Source organism: Cupressus sempervirens, chromosome 7 (genome assembly GCF_028749045.1).
Source record: "Cupressus sempervirens isolate cs-2001-9-10 chromosome 7, ASM2874904v1, whole genome shotgun sequence".
Lineage (NCBI taxonomy): Eukaryota > Viridiplantae > Streptophyta > Pinopsida > Cupressales > Cupressaceae > Cupressus > Cupressus sempervirens.
In genome coordinates this window covers 683,257,720-683,275,901 of record NC_143124.1, presented here as the reverse complement: position 1 = coordinate 683,275,901, position 18,182 = coordinate 683,257,720, and the positions used below count along the sequence as shown (strand labels likewise).

The window sequence follows — 18,182 nt, the reverse complement described above, 5'->3', positions numbered from 1 at the left end:
GCAAACTAGCTCTTCATCATGGGAAAATTTTTGTTGCGATTGAGAAGGATTTTTTCTGTGCAAGTGCACCTCAACAGGTGTGTAGGAGGCATATGCCTCGGAAATGGATGTCTCTAAGTGGCCTTACAATTGAGGTGGCTACGTGCGTGGTGCATCTCATATAGACTCGAGGCTTCTTTCCGAGTAGTGGTGACAGTGAGTTTGATGGTAAAGGGTTCCATACGGGATGTTCTTCCCAGGTTCCTGTGAACCGAGGTTCCCTGTTTGGCCCTCTCCGGTTGATGATGGGACACTTTCCTCTTGTGTGAAATCTTTGAGTGTTGCGAGTCCTGCATGTGCTGTGAACATCATTCTTGTAGCTTGTGCGGCAGATTATGTTTGGATGCATGACAGAGCGAATCTAAATTTTGGTTTCCCATCACGGCAGGCATCCCTTGGCTGTAGCAGGTCTTGGGGGTCCCCTCGTTGTTAGAAGCTACCTGGTCGATCCTGCCAGTAGTCATATGCTTGTCTCAAAGATTAAGCCATGCATGTCCAAGTATGAACTATTTCAGACTGTGAAATTGTGGATGGCTCATTAAATCAGTTATAGTTTCTTTGATGGTCCTGTTCTATTGGCCTTTGGGACCAGAGTAATGATTAATAGGGACTGTCAGGGGCATTCATATTTCATTGTCAGAGGTGAAATTCTTGGATTTATGGAAAACAAACCACTGCGAAAGCATTTTCCAAGGATGTTTTCATTAATCAAGAATGAAAGTTGGGGGCTCGAAGAAAATCAGATACCGTCCTAGTCTCAACCATAAACGATGCCAACCAGGGATCGGTGGATGTTTCTTTAAGGACTCTGCCAGCACCTTCTGAGAAATCAGAGTGTTTCGGTTCCGGGGGGAGTATGGTCGCAAGGCTAAAACTTAAAGGAATTGATGGAAGGGCACCACCAGGAGTGGAGCCTGCAGCTTAATTTGACTCAACACAGGGAAACTTACCAGGTCTAGACATAGTAAGGATTGATAGATTGAGAGCTCTTTCTTGATTCTATGGGTGGTGGTGCATGGCCATTCTTAGTTGGTGCAGCGATTTGTCTGGTTAATTCCATTAACGAATGAGACCTCAGCCTGCTAACTAGCTACGTGGAGGTTCCCCTTTGCGGCTAGCTTCTTAGAGGGACTATGGCCTCCTAGATCATGGAAGTTTGAGGCAATAACAAGTCTGTGATGCCCTTAGATGTTCTGGGCTGCACGCGTGCTACACTGATGCAACCAACGAGTTTCTCTCCCTGGCCTGAAAGGTTTGGGAAATCTTGCCAAATTGCATCATGATGGGGATAGACCATTGCAATTATTGATCTTCAACGAGGAATTCCTAGTAAGCGAAAGTCATCAGCTCGCGTTGACTACACCCCTGCCCTTTGTACACATTGCCCGTCACTCCTACCGATTGAATAATCTAGTGAAGTGTTTAGATCGTGGTGATGACGGCAGTTCCTATCAGCGACATTGCAAGAAGTTCACTAAACCTTATCATTTACAAGAAGGAGAAGTCGTAACAAGGTTACCATAGGTGAACCTGCGGTAGGATCATTGTCGGTTCGAGACCCTAAATCGTGTAGGGGATGGAGTTAGCCTCCTCCCTGCCCTTGAAATCTCGATGATGTGTGGACACTCAGCCTTGCAGTGATGTTCTAGATGGCCAAGCTATGCGTCCAGTACCGTCAAGGTTGAGGGTCACATCGAATGCCCATGATTGAAAGTGTGGATTCCCCGCAGGGCGAAGAAGAGACTTAGATGCAATCTGGATTAGGATCGGTGCCTTCGAATGACATCCACGTTAGAGCGAGAGGTCTCTGCTCAGTTGCAGTTCAGAGGGGGTCTGAGCCTCATCCCTAGTTGAGATTTTATGGTCTGATCGCGTGCGCGGCACTGTGTCAGGGATCCGTCATTTTGACGGCGGCAAGTCGGGACTACCAAAACCCCTCGTTGCCTTGCCCAGGTGTGTTTACTCGTCGCCTAGAGCATTCTGTGTTTAGGATGGGTGCACTCGCATGATTTTTGGGGCAAGGGCCCCGTTTACTGACACGGCTCTCCCATGCATTGCCTCCCACCTTTGCGAGGTGATGGGGTGGGGACACACCACAACATTCCTCATCACACCCATTGGGTGCCTGGGGTTTGGGATGTGTCAACACCCAACACACAGGTGCATTGCGCACCTTAGAAATCAAAAGAACAAAGCGCGAGCCAGCGCCTTGCACGCTTGGGTTGTCGAAAGACAAAAACAAAACAAAATCAGGACTCTCGACAGCAGATATCTCAGCTCTCACCATAATGAAGAATGTAGCGAAATGCAATAATTAGTGTGAATTGTAGAATCCAGTGAACCATCAAGTCTTTGAATGCAAGTTGCGCCCGAGGCCACGGCCAAGGGCACGTCTTCTTGGGCATCGCACTACAAAATTTTGCCCTCCCCAGCGAGGAGTGAAGATGGCCGTCCACGTCTTCATGTGGCGTGCAGTCGGCTGAAATGAGCATGAGGTCCGTCAATCCATTGCGACGAGTGGTGGCTCGCAAAGGTCAGCGTTGGTTTGCGCCGATTGAACGATTCCTCGTGAGGAACTTTATTCTTGTCTTAGCGGCCCGCCGCAGTATGAGCATTGCTGCATCTCTACCGCATCCCCAAGTCAGGCGTGAGTACCCGCTAAGTTTAAGCATATCAATAAGTGGAGGAAACGAAACTTACCAGGATTCCCCTAGTAACGGCGAGCGAACTGGGAAGAGCCCAGCATGAAAATTGACGTTCGCGTCTATTGAATTATAGTCTGTAGAAGCATCCTCAGTGACAGACCAGGCCCAAGTCCCCTGGAAGGGGGCACTGAAGAGGGTGAGAGCCCCATTGGGCCCAGACCCTGTCGCACCACGAGGCGCTGTTGGCGAGTCGGGTTGTTTGGGAATTCAGCCCTAATTGGGTGGTAAATTTTGTCCAAGGCTAAATACGGGTGAGACACTAATAACGAACAAGTACCACAAGGGAAAGATGAAAAGGACTTTGAAAAGAGAGTTAAAGAGTGCTTGAAATTTTTGGGAGGGAAGCGGATGGAGGCCGGTGATGTGCCCTGATCGCATGCGGAATGGTGTGAGCCGGTCTGTCACTCGGTTTGGGGGACTGGCGAGATCCCCTCTCGGGGGGTGCACCACCGACCAACCTTGATCTTATGTGAAGGGTTTGAGTGCAAGCACACCTGTTGGGACCCAAAAGATGGTGAACTATGCCTGAGCAGGGGGAAGCCAGAGGAAACTCTGGTGGAGGCCCGCAGCGATACTGACGTGCAAATCGTTCGTCTGAATTGGGTATAGGGGCAAAAGACTAATTGAACCGTGTAGTAGCTGGTTTCCTCTGAAGTTTCCCTCAAGATACCTGTAGCTCACGTGTAAGTTTTATTAGGTAAAGCAAATGATTAGAGGCATCGGGGGTGTAACGCCCTTGACCTATTCTCAAACTTTAAATAGGTAAGTCGGCGCGGCTGCTCTATTGAGCCACACCACAGAATTGCGAGCTCCAAGTGGGCCATTTTTGGTAAGCAGAATTGGCGATGCAGGATGAATTGAAAGCTGAGTTATGGTTCCAAATTTCACGCTAACTCAGATCCCACAAAGGGTGTTGGTTGATTAAGACAGTAGGACGGTGTTCATGGAAATTGAAATCCACTAAGGAGTGTGTATAAACTCACCTGCTGAATCAACTAGCCCAAAAAATGGATGGCACTGAAGCGCGCAACCTATACTTGGCCATCAGGGAAAGTGCCAGGCTCCAATAAGTAGGAGGATGCGGGGGTTGTTGCGAAACCTTGGGCGTGAGCCTGGGTGGACCGGCCCCCGGTGCAGATCTTGGTGGTAGTAGCAAATATTCAAATGAGAACTTTGAAGACTGAAGTGGGGAAAGGTTCCATGTGAACAGCACTTGGACATGGGTTAGTCGATCCTAAGAGATGGGGAAACCCTATTTCAAGGGCGTGCTTTGCATGATCATCGAAAGGGAATCGGGTTAATATTCCCGAACCAGGACGTGGCGGTGGATGACATTGTTAGGAAATTTGGAGACATCGACGGGGGCCCCGGGAAGAGTTATCTTTTCTTTTTAATAGCCTGCCCACCCTAAAATCGGTTCGACCGAAGATAGGGTCCAGCACCTGGAAGAGTACTACACATCCTGCGGTGTTTGGTGTGCCTTCGACGGCCCTTGAAAATCTAGAGGATCGAGTACCGTTCACGCCTGATCGTACTCAAAATTGCATCAGGTCTCCAAGGTGAATAGCCTCTGGTCAATAGAACAATGAAGATAAGGGAAGTCAGCAAAATGGATCCATAACTTCAGGAAAAGGATTGGCTCTGAGGGCTGGGCCTAGGGGTCTATGCCCTGAACTCATGGGCTATTGGCGGCCTGCCCGAGCTGCTCCCATGGCGAGGGCAGGTCATCGCGTGCCGATTGGGTGACGAACGCAGGACGCCCCCTTCTGAGGGCTTTCCCTAGGTGATGAACACTCAACTCAAAACTGGTACAGACAAGGGGAATCCGACTGTTTAATTAAAACAAAGCATTGCGATGGTCCCTGTGGATGCTGCTGCAATGTGATTTCTGACCACTGCTCTGAATGTCAAAGTGAAGAAATTCAACAAAGCGCGGGTAAACGGTGGGAGTAACTATGACTCTCTTAAGGTAGCCAAATGCCTCATCATCTAATTAGTGATGTGCATGAATGGATTAACGAGATTCCTACTATCCCTATCTACTATCTAGCGAAACCACAGCCAAGGGAACGGGCTTGGAGGAATCAACGAGGAAAGAAGACCCTGTTGAGCTTGACTCTAGTCCGACTTTGTGATATGACTTGAGAGGTGTAGAATAAGTGGGAGCTTTCGGGTGCAAGTGAAATACCAATACTTTTAACGTTATTTTACTTATTTTTTGAGGTTGAGATGGGGCAATGCCCCTATTTTTGGCCTTAAGGTGCATCTAGGCGTGCCGATCTAGGCGAAAGACATTGTTAGGTGGGGAGTTTGGCTAGGGCGACACATCTATTAAAAGATAACGCAAGTGTCCTAAGATGAGCTCAACGGGAACAGAAATCTCGTGTTGAACAAAAGGGTAAAAGTTCATTTGATTTTGATTTTCAGTACGAATACAAATCGTGAAAGTGTGGCCTATCGATCCTTTAGACTTTCAAAATTTGAAGCTTAAGGTGTCAGAAAAGTTACCATAGGGATAACTGGCGTGTTGAACAAAAGGGTAAAAGTTCATTTGATTTTGATTTTCAGTACGAATACAAATCGTGAAAGTGTGGCCTATCGATCCTTTAGACTTTCAAAATTTGAAGCTTAAGGTGTCAGAAAAGTTACCATAGGGATAACTGGCTTGTGGTAGCCAAGTGTTCATAGCAACATTGCTTTTTGATCCTTCGATGTCGGCTCTTCCTATCATTGTGAAGCAGAATTCACCAAGTGTTGGATTGTTCACCCACCAATAGGGAACGTGAGCTGGGTTTAGACCGTCGTGAGATAGGTTAGTTTTACCCTACTGATGATCCGTGTCGTGATAGTAATTCAACTTAGTACGAGAGGAATCGTTGATTCACACATTTGGTCATCGCACTTGGTTGAAAAGCCAGTGGCATGAAGCTATCGTATGTCAGATTATGACTGAACGCCTCTAAGTCAGAATCCATGCTAGATGTGGTGCATATCTCTCTCTGGCTGCATCGCGACCCGCAGTAGGGGTGCTCTTGCACGCCCAGGGGCTTGTGTCATTGGCCATCTCTGATCGGCGCACTAGCCCGTTGGAGCAACCTTGGATATTAATTTCAAGTGGTCGGCGAGAACAATCTTTTGTAGATGACTTAAATAAGTGATGGGGTATTGTAAGTGGCAGAGTGGCCTTGTTGCCACGATCCACTGAAATTCAGCCCTCTGTCGCCTCGATTCGTAAAACCTTTTTTGACTCTGAGGTGGGTGGGGTTTGTAATTTGCACGAGGGCGAGAAAATCTCCCAAGTGCCAAATTTTGGGTGGGGGTGGGGTTTGCAAGGTTTTTTCTTGCGAGCTCGTAACAATCTCTCAAGTGCCAAATTCCTGGCAGGTGGGGTTTGCAATTTGTGCAATTGCGGGAAAATCTTCCAACTACCAAATTTTGGGCAGGTGGGGTTTGCAATTTTTTGCGAGGGCAGGAAAACTCTCCCAGGTGCCAAATTTTGAGTGGGTGGGGTTTTGTGAAAATTTCTGCGAGGGTGAAGAAATCTCCCAAGTGCTGAATTCCCGGTGGGTGGGGTTTTGCAATTTCTGCCGGGGCGGAAAAATCTCCCAAGTGCCACATTCCGGGCAGGTGGGGTTTTGTGAAAATTTTTGTGAGGGCGAAAAAATATCCCAAGTGCCAAATTCTCAGTGGGTGGGGTTTGCAATTTTTGCGAGGGCGTAAAAATCTCCTAGGTGCCAAATTCCTGGCGGGTGGGGTTTGCAATTTTCGCTAGGGCGGAAAAATCTCCCGAGTGCCAAATTTCGGGCGGGAGGGAGGGGTTTTGTAGAATTTTCTGCCAGGGTAGAAAAATCTCCCGAGTGCTAAATTTCGGGCGAGGGGGGTTTTGTAAAATTTCCATGAGGGGGAAAAAATCTCCCAAGTCCCAAATTTTGAGCTGGTGGGGTTTGCGATTTTCGGAAGGGCGGAAAAATCTCCCAAGTGCTGAATTCCCCGCGGTGGGGTTTTGTGATTTCCGCGAGTGCGAAAATGTCTTCCAAGTGAAATTTCCATGTGGGTCGGGTTTGCAATTTCTGTGAGCACGAAAAAATCTTCCAAGTCCAAATTTTGAGCTTGCGGGGTTTCGTAATTTCTAAGTGCCAAATTCCGAGCGGGTGGGGTTTGTAAATTCCACGAAGGCGGAAAAATATTTCAAGTCCAAATTTTGAGCGGGTGGGGTTTGTAAATTTTTGTGAGGGCAGAAAAATCTTTCGACTGCGAATTCCAGGCGGGTCCCCAGGTTTTGTAATTTTTGCGAGGGCAGACGACTCATGTACATGATCCAAAATCGGTCAACTTATTTTTTTGGTTAACGCCCAAAGTTTTGGACTCAAATCGAGTTGGCTACCCCGACTCGAATTGCCTCCAAATTTATTGCACAATGCATGTCACCATGCTCGACTTGATTCTAAGTGCGCCGAGTCATGTACGTGGTACAAAAGAGGTCAACTTTTTTTTTTTTTGGGTTAATGCCCAAAGTTTTCAACTCGAACCATGTCAGCAACCCTGACACGAATCGCCCCAACTACCCGAACCCCGACTCGAATCGCGTCGAGCCTTAACTGCCTCCAATTTTTTTGCATGACTCATGTCACTGTGCTTGACATGATTCTAAGTGCGCCAAGTCATGTGCATGATCCAAAGGTGGTCAACTCTTTTTTTGGGTTAATGCCCATAATTTTCAACCCAAATTGTGTCGGCAACCCCGACTCGTATCGCCTCGAGGCTTAACCACCTCCAGTTTTTTCACAGGACTCATGTCACCGTGCTCAACTTGGTGCCCCGAGTCATGTACATGATACAAAAGTGGTTAACTTCTTCCTTCATTGGTTAACACCCAAAGATTTCAACCCGAATCGTGTCAGCAACCCCGACTCAAATTGCCTCGAGCCTTAATCGCCTGCAATTTTTTCGAACCACTCATGTCACTGTGCTTGACTTGATTCTATGCGCCCCAACTCATGTACGTGATACAAAAGCAATTAACTCTTTTTTTGGCTAACGGCCAAAGTTTTTGAATCGACTCAGCTACCCCGACTTGAATTTCCTCGATCCTTAACCGCCTCCATTTTTTTTTCGCTCGACTCATGTAACCGCACTCGCCTTGATTCTGAGTGGCTTGAGTCACTTACGTGATCCAAAATTGGGCAACTTTTTCTTTTTTCTTTTTTTTGTCAAGTCCCAAAGTTTTGAACTCGGATAGAGTCGAATGCCCCAACTCGAGTCGTCTCCAAATTTTTTGCACGACTCATGTCACCGTGCTCGACTTGATTCTAAGTGCCCCGAGCCATGTATGTGATCCAATAGTGGTTAACTTTTTCTTTTTGGTTAACGCCCAAAGTTTTCAACCCGACCCACCTCAAGCCTTAATAGCCTCCAATGTTTTTGCACGACTCATGCCACCGTCGACTTTTCGCTCAAATCATGTCACCCAGGGCACCTCGATGATACGTGACCCGAGCCCTATGCGCGATCCAAAATTGGGTAACATTTTTTTTGAACTCCCAAAATTTCATTCTTTTTTTCCTTATGGGGCATATCATGATCTCTTTTTATAAAGAAAATTCTCAAATTAGATCGTTTCGGCTACCCTACCTCGAATCTGGCTAGCTAGGCGTAATGCCTCGAGTTAGCTCGGCAATACATGAACTGAAACTTGTGCGTGATCAAAAAGTGGGTAACTTGTTTTTTATTTATTTTGTAATGCCCAAAATTTAGCGCTCTTTTCTATACAGGGCCTCCCATGATTTTTTTTTTTTTTTTGCCCTCGTCAACCCACTCTAGCAACCCAGTCGGGTCGCCTGAGGCTAGGGTGACGGATTCGAGTGACCGAAGTTGGGTTAACCTAGGCGTGCGATCCTGGTTGGGGATAGCAATTCGATTCTATAAGTTTTCTTGCCAATTTTGCTAGCCAGGTCAGCTCACCAAGTCATCTGACCATGTGGTCTTTGCCAAATAAGGAATTGACTCTTTAAGTCTGCTCACAGCTCGTCAAGCTGGCTCACCAAAATGACTTACCGTCTCGCCTCACCAGGTTGCCCCACCAGGTTGCCTCTTCTTTAAGATCGCTCACCATGTCAGCTCCCCAAGTCAGCTCACCGAGTTGATTATTCAGGTTGCCTCACCAAGTCGACCCCTTAAGTTTGCTCACCAAGTCAGCTCCCTAAGTCAGCTCACCAAGTCGAATCACCTAGTCATTTTACCACCTTGCCCCAGCAAGTGTGCTCACCAAGTTGCCCCACCAAGTTGCTTCTCTAAGCCCACTCACCATGTCAGCTCACCAAGTTGGTTGTTCAAGTACATTGCCAAGTCAACTCTTTAAGTTCTCTCACCAGGTCAGCCCGCCCAAGTCGCCTATTTAAGTTCGCTCGCCAAGTCGGCCTGCCCAAGTCGCATCAGTGAGCTAACTCGCTGAGTCATCTCATGAAGTTGACTCTTTAAGTGCACTCACCAAGTTAGCTCACCAAGTTGACTCACCATCTCGCCTCAATAAGTTGGCTTGCCAAGTTACCCCACCAAGTCGTTGCCTCTTTAAGCCCACTCACCATGTCAGCTCGTTAGGTCAGCTCACCAAGTTGACTAATCAAGTAGGCTTACCAAGTCACCTCAAGGATAGCTCCTCACCATGAGTCACCTCACCATGTTGACTTAATGAGTTGCCTCACCATGTTGACTCTTTGAGCTCGCTCGCCAGGTCGCCTCACCAAGTCGACTCGAGCACGTTTCCAAGTTGACTCTTTAAGTTTGCTTGCCAGGTCAACTCGCCAAGTCAGCTCACCATGTCATCTCAATGAAACAACTCGTCGAGTCGCCTCACCATGTTGGCTCTCTAATTCCACTCGCCATGTCACCCCACCAACTTGCCTCATTAGGCCCACTCACCACCTCACCCCGTTAGGCCCACTCTCACCAAGTTGACTCTTTAAGTCTTCTCATCAAGTCGAGCCACCAAGTACTCTCACCAAGTCAACTCTTTGAGTTCGTTCATCAAGTCGCCCCACCAAGTACTCTAACCAAGTTGATTCTTAGAGTGCGTTCATCAAGTCGCCCCACCAAGTACTCTCACCAAGTCGACTCTTTAAGTCCTTTCATCAAGTCACCCCACCAAGTACTCTCACCAAGTCAACTCTTTAGGTTCGTTCATAGAGTCACCCCACCAAGTCGACCCTTCAAGTGTGTTCATCAAGTCTCCCCACCAAGTCGACTCTTTAAGTTCATTCATCAAGTCACCCCGCTAGGTCAGCCCACAAATTACTCTCACGAAGTCGACTCTTTAAGTACATTCATCAAGTCACCACGCCAGGTCAGCCCACCAAGTGGACTCTTTAAGTTTGTTCATGAAGTCACTCTGCCAAGTCAGCCCACCAAGTCGACTCTTTAAGTTCGTTCATCAAGTCACCTCGCCAGGTCAGCCCACCAACTACTCTCACCAAGTCAACTCTTTAAGTTTTCTCACCAAGTCACCCTGCCAAGTCGGCCCATCAAGTACTCTCACCATGTTGACTCTTTATGTTTGTTCATCAGGTCACCCCACCAAGTACTCTCACCGAGTCGACTCTTTAAGTTAGTTCATCAAGTCACTCTGCCAGGTCAGCCCGCCAAGTACTCTCACCAAGTTGACCCTTTAAGTTCGGTCATCAAGTTACCCCACTAGGTCGGCCCACCAAGTAATCTCACAAAGTTGACTCTTTAGGTTTGTTCATCAATTCACCCCACCAGCTCAGCCCACCAAGTTCTCTCACCAAGTCGACTCTTTAAGTTCGTTCATCAAGTCACCTTGCTAGTTCGACCCACCAAGTACTCTCACAAAGTTGACTCTCTAAGTTTGTTCATTAAGTCACACTGCCAGGGTAGCCCACCAAGTACTCTCACCAAGTCACCTCGCTAGTTCGACCCACCAAGTCAACTCCATAAGTTCGTTCATCAAGTAAACCGACAAAGTTGGCCCACCAAGTCGACTCTTTAAGTTCGTTCATCAAGTCACATGACCAGTTTAGCCCACCGAGTACTCTCACCAAGTCAACTCTTTAAGTTTGTTCATCAAGTCACCCAGCCAGGTCGGCCCACCAAGTCACCAAGTACTCTCACCAAGTTGACTCTCTAAGTTCGTTCATCAAGTCACCCCGCCAAGTTAGCCCACCAAGTCGAATCTTTAAGTTCATTCATCAAGTCACCCCACCAAGTACTCTAACCAAGTCGATTCTTCAAGTGTGTTCATCAAGTCACCCGACCAAGTACTCTCACCAAGTCGACTCTTTAACTATGTTCATCAAGTCACCCCACCAAGTACTCTCACCAATTCGACTCTTTAAGTCTGTTCATCAAGTCACCACACCAAGTACTCTCACCAAGTCAACTCCTTAGGACCGTTCATCAAGTCACCTCGCCAAGTCGACCCTTGAAGTCCGTTCATCAAGTCACCCCACCAAGTAATCCCACCAAGTTGACTCTTTAAGTCAGTTCACGAAGTCACCCAACTAGGTCGGCCCACCAAGTACTCTCACCAAGTCAACTCTCTAAGTCTGTTCATCAGGTCACCCCACCGAGCACTCTTGCCAAGTCAACTCTTTAGGTCCGTTCATCAAGTCACCCCGCAAAGTTGACCCTTTAAGTTTGTTCATCAAGTCACCCCACCAAGTCGACTCTTTAAGTCCTTTCATCAAGTCACCCCACCAAGTTGACTCGTTAAGTCCGTTCATCAAGTAAACAGAACAACTACTCTCACCAAGTCGACTCTATAAGTTCGTTCATCAAGTCACCCCAATAGGTTGGCCCACCAAGTACTCCCACCAAGTTGACTCTTTAATTCCATTCATCAGTTCACCCCACCAAGTACTGTCACCAAGTCAACTCTTTAGGTCTGTTCATCAAGTCACCCCGCCAAGTTGACCCTTTAAGTCCATTCATCAAGTCGCCCCACCAAGTACTCTCACCAAGTCGACTCTTTAAGTCCTTTCATCAAGACACCCCACCAAGTCGACTCTTCAAGTCCGTTCATCAAGTCACCAGAACAAGTACTCTAACCAAGTCAACTCTTTAAGTACATCCATAAAGTCACCCCACCAGGTCGGCGCACTAAGTACTCCCACCAAGTCGACTCTTTAAGTTCGTTCATTAGTTCACCCCGCCAAGTACTCTCACCAAGTTGACTCTTTAAGTCTGCTCATCAAGTCGAGCCACCAAGAACTCTCACCAAGTCAACTCTTTGAGTCTGTTCATCAAGTCGCCCCACCAAGTACTCTAACCAAGTTGATTCTTCAAGTGCGTTCATCGAGTCACCCCACCAAGTACTCTCACCAAGTCGACTCTTTAAGTCCTTTCATCAAGTCACCCCACCAAGTACTCTCACCAAGTCAACTCTTTAGGTCTGTTCATAGAGTCACCCCACCAAGTTGACCCTTCAAGTGCGTTCATCAAGTCACCCCACCAAGTCGACTCTTTAAGTTCATTAATCAAGTCACCTCACCAGGTCAGCCCACAAATTACTCTTGCCAAGTCGACTCTTTAAGTTCGTTCATCAAGTCACCCCACCAGGTCGGACCACAAAGTGGACTCTTTAAGTTCGTTCATGAAGTCACTCTACCAAGTTAGCCCACCAAGTCGACTCTTTAAGTTCATTCATCAAGTCACCCCACCAGGTCAGCCCACCAACTACTCTCACCAAGTCGAGTCTTTAAGTTTGCTCACCAAGTCACCCTGCCAGGTCGGCCCAATGAGTACTCTCACCAGGTCGACTCTTTAGGTTTGTTCATTAGGTCACCCCACAAAGTACTCTCACCGAGTCGACTCTTTAAGCTCATTCATCAAGTCGCTCCACCAGGTCGGCCCGCCAAGTACTCTCACCAAGTCGACCCTTTAAGTTCGATCATCAAGTCACCCCGCCAGGTCAGCCCACCAAGTACTCTCACAAAGTTGACTCTTTAGGTTCGTTCATCAATTCACCCCGCCAGCTTGGCTCACCAAGTTCTCTCACCAGGTCGACTCTTTAAGTTCTTCCATCAAGTCACCCTACCAGTTCAACCCACCAAGTACTCTCACAAAGTTGACTCTCTAAGTTCATTCATCAAGTCACCCTGCCAGGTCAGTCCACCAAGTACTCTCACCAAGTCACCCCGCAAGTTTGACCCACCAAGTTGACACTTTAAGTTTGTTCATCAAGTCTCTCAGCCAAGTCAGCCCACCAAGTCAACTCTTTAAGTTCATTCATCAAGTCACGTGACCAGGTCAGCTCACCGAGTACTCTCACCAAGTCGACTCTTTAAGTTTGTTCATCAAGTCACCCTGCCAAGTCATCCCACCAAGTACTCTCACCAATTCACCCCACTAGTTCGACCCACCAAGTCGACTCTTTAAGTTTGTTCATCAAGTCACCCGGCCAAGTTGGCCCACCAAGTCGACTCTTTAAGTTCGTTCATCAAGTCACGTGACCAGGTCAGCCCACCGAGTACTCTCACCAAGTCGACTCTTTAAGTTTGTTCATCAAGTCACCTGGCCAGGTCGGCCCACCAAGTCACCAAGTACTCTCACCAAGTCGACTCTCTAAGTTTTTTAATCAAGTCACCCTGCCAAGTCAGCCCACCAAGTCAAATCTTTAAGTTCGTTCATCAAGTCACCCGACCAAGTACTCTCACCAAGTTGACTCTTTAACTATGTTCATAAAGTCACCCCACCAAGTACTCTCACCAAGTCGACTCTTTAACTATGTTCATCAAGTCACCCCACCAAGTACTCTCACCAATTCGACTCTTTAAGTTTGTTCATCAAGTCACCAAACCAAGTACTCTCACCAAGTCAACTCTTTAGGACCGTTCATCAAGTCACCTAACCAAATCAACCCTTGAAGTCCGTTCATCAAGTCACCCCACAAAGTACTCCCACCAAGTCGACTCTTTAAGTTAGTTCACGAAGTCACCCAACCAGGTCGGCCCACCAAGTACTCTCACCAAGTCGACTCTCTAAGTCTATTCATCAGGTCACCCCACCGAGTACTCTCGCCAAGTCAACTCTTTAGGTCCATTCATCAAGTCACCTCGCAAAGTCGACCCTTTAAGTTCGTTCATCACATCACCCCACCAAGTCGACTCTTTAAGTCCTTTCATCAAGTCACCCCACCAAGTTGACTTTTCAAGTCTGTTCATCAAGTCACTAGAACAAGTACTCTAACCAAGTCAACTCTTTAAGTTTGTCCATAAAGTCACCCCACTAGGTCAGCGCACCAAGTACTCCCACCAAGTCAACTCTTTAAGTCCGTTCATCAGTTCACCCTACCAAGTACTCTCACCAAGTTGACTCTTTAAGTCTGCTCATCAAGTCGAGCCACCAAGTACTCTCAGCAAGTTGACTCTTTCAGTCCGTTCATCAAGTCGCCCCACCAAGTACTCTAACCAAGTTGATTCTTCAAGTGCGTTCATCAAGTCGCCCCACCAAGTACTCTGACCAAGTCGACTCTTTAAGTCCTTTCATCAAGTCACCCCAACAAGTACTCTCACCAAGTCAACTCTTTAGGTCTATTCATAGAGTCACCCCACCAAGTCGACCCTTCAAGTGCGTTCATCAAGTCACCACACAAGGCTGATTCTTTAAGTTCATTCACCAAGTCACCCCGCCAGGTCAGCCCACAAATTACTCTCGCCAAGTCAACTCTTTAAGTTCGTTCATTAAGTCATCCTGCCAGGTCAGCCCACCAAGTGGACTCTTTAAGTTTGTTCATGAAGTCACTCTGCCAAGTCAGCCCACCAAGTTGACTCTTTAAGTTCGTTCATCAAGTCACCCCGCCAGGTCAGCCCACCAACTACTCTCACCAAGTCGACTCTTTAATTTTTCTCACCAAGTCACCCTGCCAGGTCGGCCCACCGAGTACTCTCACCAGATCAACTCTTTAGGTTTATTCATCATGTCACCCCACCAAGTCGACTCTTTAAGTTTGTTCATCAAGTCGCTCCGCCAGGTCAGCCTACCAAGTACTCTCACCAAGTTGACCCTTTAAGATCGGTCATCAAGTCATCCCGCCAGGTCCGCCCACCAAGTACTCTCACAAAGTTGACTCTTTAGGTTCGTTCATCAATTCACCTTGCCAGCTTGCCCCACCAAGTTCTCTAACCAGGTCGACTCTTTAAGTTCGTTCATCAAGTCACCCCGCCAGTTCGACCCACCAAGTACTCTCACAAAGTTGACTCTCTAAGTTCGTTCATCAAGTCACCCTACTAGGTCAGCCCACCAAGTACTCTCACCAAGTCACCCCACTAGTTCGACCCACCAAGTCGAGTCTTTAAGTTCGTTCATCAAGTCACCTGGCCAAGTCAGCCCACCAAGTTGCCTCTTTAAGTTTGTTCATCAAGTCACGTGACTAGGTCAGCCCACCGAGTACTCTCACCAAGTCGACTCTTAAGTTTGTTCATCAAGTCACCCGGCCAGCTCTGCCCACCAAATCACCAAGTACTCTCACCAAGTCGACTCTCTAAGTTTGTTTATCATGTCACCCCACCAGGTTGGCCCACCAAGTCGAATCTTTAAGTTCCTTCATCAAGTCACCCCACCAAGTACTCTAACCAAGTTGATTCTTCAAGTGCGTTCATCAAGTCACCCGACCAAGTACTCTCACCAAGTTGACACTTTAACTATGTTCATCAAGTCAACCCACCGAGTACTCTCACCAATTTGACTCTTTAAGTCAATTCATCAAGTCACCACACCAAGTACTCTCACCAAGTCAACTCTTTAGGACCGTTCATCAAGTCACCTTGCCAAGTTGACCCTTGAAGTCCGTTCATCAAGTCACCCCACCAAGTACTCCCACCAAGTCGACTCTTTAAGTCAGTTTACAAAGTCACCCAACCAGGTCGGCCCACCAAGTCCTCTCACCAAGTCGACTCTCTAAGTCTTTTCATCAGGTCACCCCACCGATTACTCTCGCCAAGTCAACTCTTTAGGTCCGTTCATCAAGTCAGCCCGCAAATTCGACCCTTTAAGTTCGTTCATCAAGTCACCCCACCAAGTCGACTCTTTAAGTCCTTTCATCAAGCCACCCCACCAAGCCAACTCTTTAAGTCCGTTCATCAAGTCACCAGAACAACTACTCTCACCAAGTCGACTCTATAAGTTCATTCATCAAGTCAACCCACCAAGTCGGCCCACCAAGTACTCCCACCAAGTCAACTCTTTAAGTCCGTTCATCAAGTCACCCCACCAAGTACTCTCACCAAGTCGACTCTTTAAGCCCTTTCATCAAGTCACCCCACCAAGTTGACTCTTCAAGTCCGTTCATCAAGTCACCAGAACAAGTACTCTAACCAAGTCGACTCTTTAAGTCTGTCCATAAAGTCACCCCACCAGGTCGGCGCACCAAGTACTCCCACCAAGTCAACTCTTTAAGTCCGTTCATCAGTTCACCCTGCCAAGTACTCTCACCAAGTTGACTCTTTAAGTCTGCTCATCAAGTCGAGCCACCAAGTACTCTCACCATGTCGACTCTTTGAGTCCATTCATCAAGTCGCCCCACCAAGTACTCTAACCAAGTCAATTCTTCAAGTGCGTTAAACAAGTCGCCCCACCAAGTACTCTCACCAAGTAGACTCTTTAAGTCCTTTCATCAAGTCACCCCACCAAGTACTCTCACCAAGTCAACTCTTTAGGTCAATTCATAGAGTCACCCCATCAAGTCGACCCTTCAAGTGCATTCATCAAGTCACCCCACCAAGTCGACTCTCTAAGTTCATTCATCAAGTCACCCTGCCAGGTCAGCCCACAAATTACTCTCACCAAGTTGACTCTTTAAGTTCGTTCATCAAGTCACCCCGCGAGGTCGGCCCACCAAGTGGACTCTTTAAGTTCATTCATGAAGTCACTCTGCCAAGTCAGCCCACCAAGTTGACTCTTTAAGTTTGTTCATCAGGTCACCTCGCCAGGTCAACCCACCAACTACTCTCACCAAGTCGACTCTTTAAGTTTTCTCACCAAGTCACCCCGCTAGGTCGGCCCACGGAGTACTCTCACCAGGTCGACTCTTTAGGTTTGTTCATCAGGTCACCCCACCAAGTACTCTCACCAAGTCAACTCTTTAAGTTCATTCATCAAGTCGCTCCGCTAGGTCAGCCTGCCAAGTACTCTCACCAAGTCAACCCTTTAAGTTCGGTCATCAAGTCACCCCACCAGGTCCGCCCATCAAGTTCTCTCACAAAGTTGACTCTTTAGGTTCGTTCATCAATTCACCCCGCCAGCTCGACCCACCAAGTTCTCTCACTAGGTTGACTCTTTAAGTTTGTTCATCAAGTCACCCCACCAGTTCAACCCACCAAGTACTCTCACAAAGTCGACTCTCTAAGTTCGTTCATCAAGTCACCTTGCCAGGTCAGCCCACCAAGTACTCTCACCAAGTCGCCCCACTAGTTCGACCCACCAAGTCGACTCTTTAAGTTCGTTCATCAAGTCACCTGGCCAAGTCGGCCCACCAAGTCGACTCTTTAAGTTTATTTATCAAGTCACGTGACCAGGTCAGCCCACCGAGTACTCTCACCAAGTTGACTCTTTAAGTTTGTTCATCAAGTCACCCGGCCAGGTCGGCCCACCAAGTCACAAAGTACTCTCACCAAGTCAACTCTCTAAGTTGGTTCATCAAGTCACACCACCAGGTCGGCCCACCAAGTTGAATCTTTAAGTTCGTTCATCAAGTCACCCCACCAAGTACTCTAACCAAGTCGATTCTTCAAGTGCGTTCATCAAGTCACCCGACCAAGTACTCTCACCAAGTCGACTCTTTAACTATGTTCATAAAGTCACCCCACCAAGTCGACTCTTTAAGTTCATTCATCAAGTCACCTCGCCAGGTCGGCCCACCAAGTTGACTCTTTAAGTTTGCTCACCAAGTCACCCCGCTAGGTCAGCCCACTGTGTACTCTCACCTGGTCGATTCTTTAGGTTTGTTCATCAGGTCACCCCACCAAGTACTCTCACCAAGTCGACTCTTTAAGTTCATTCATCAAGTCGCTCCGCCAGGTTGGCCCACCAAGTACTCTCACCAAGTCGACCCTTTGAGTTCGGTCATCAAGTCACCCAGCCAGGTCGGCCCACCAAGTACTCTCACAAAGTCGACTCATTAGCTTCATTCATCAATTCACCCCGCCAGCTCGGCCCACCAAGTTCTCTCACCAAGTTGACTCTTTAAGTTCATTCATCAAGTGACCCTGCTAGTTTGACCCACCAAGTACTCTCACAAATTTGACTCTCTAAGTTCATTCATCGAGTCACCTTGCCAAGTCATCCCACCAAGTACTCTCACCAAGTCACCCCGCCAGGTCAGCCCACCAAGTCAACTCTTTAAGTTCATTCATCAAGTCACTCGGCCAAGTCAGCCCACCAAGTCGACTCTTTAAGTTCGTTCATCAAGTCAGATGACTAGGTCAGCCC

General features: G+C 47.7%; 2 non-coding genes and 1 pseudogene across 2 annotated transcripts; all 3 read left to right on the top strand.

Moving 5' to 3' along the window:
• The first annotated feature begins 476 nt into the window (after positions 1 to 476).
• On the top strand, positions 477 to 1,586 carry LOC149548527 (18S ribosomal RNA; annotated as a pseudogene).
• Positions 1,587 to 2,292: 706 nt separating this feature from the next.
• On the top strand, positions 2,293 to 2,446 carry LOC149548526 (5.8S ribosomal RNA). Its single transcript, XR_016355015.1, has one exon. It is a non-coding gene; the product is annotated as a 5.8S ribosomal RNA (ribosomal RNA).
• A 224-nt stretch (positions 2,447 to 2,670) lies between these two features.
• LOC149548525 (25S ribosomal RNA) lies at positions 2,671 to 5,977 on the top strand. The gene has a single exon (XR_016354929.1). It is a non-coding gene; the product is annotated as a 25S ribosomal RNA (ribosomal RNA).
• The last annotated feature ends 12,205 nt before the right edge of the window (positions 5,978 to 18,182 follow it).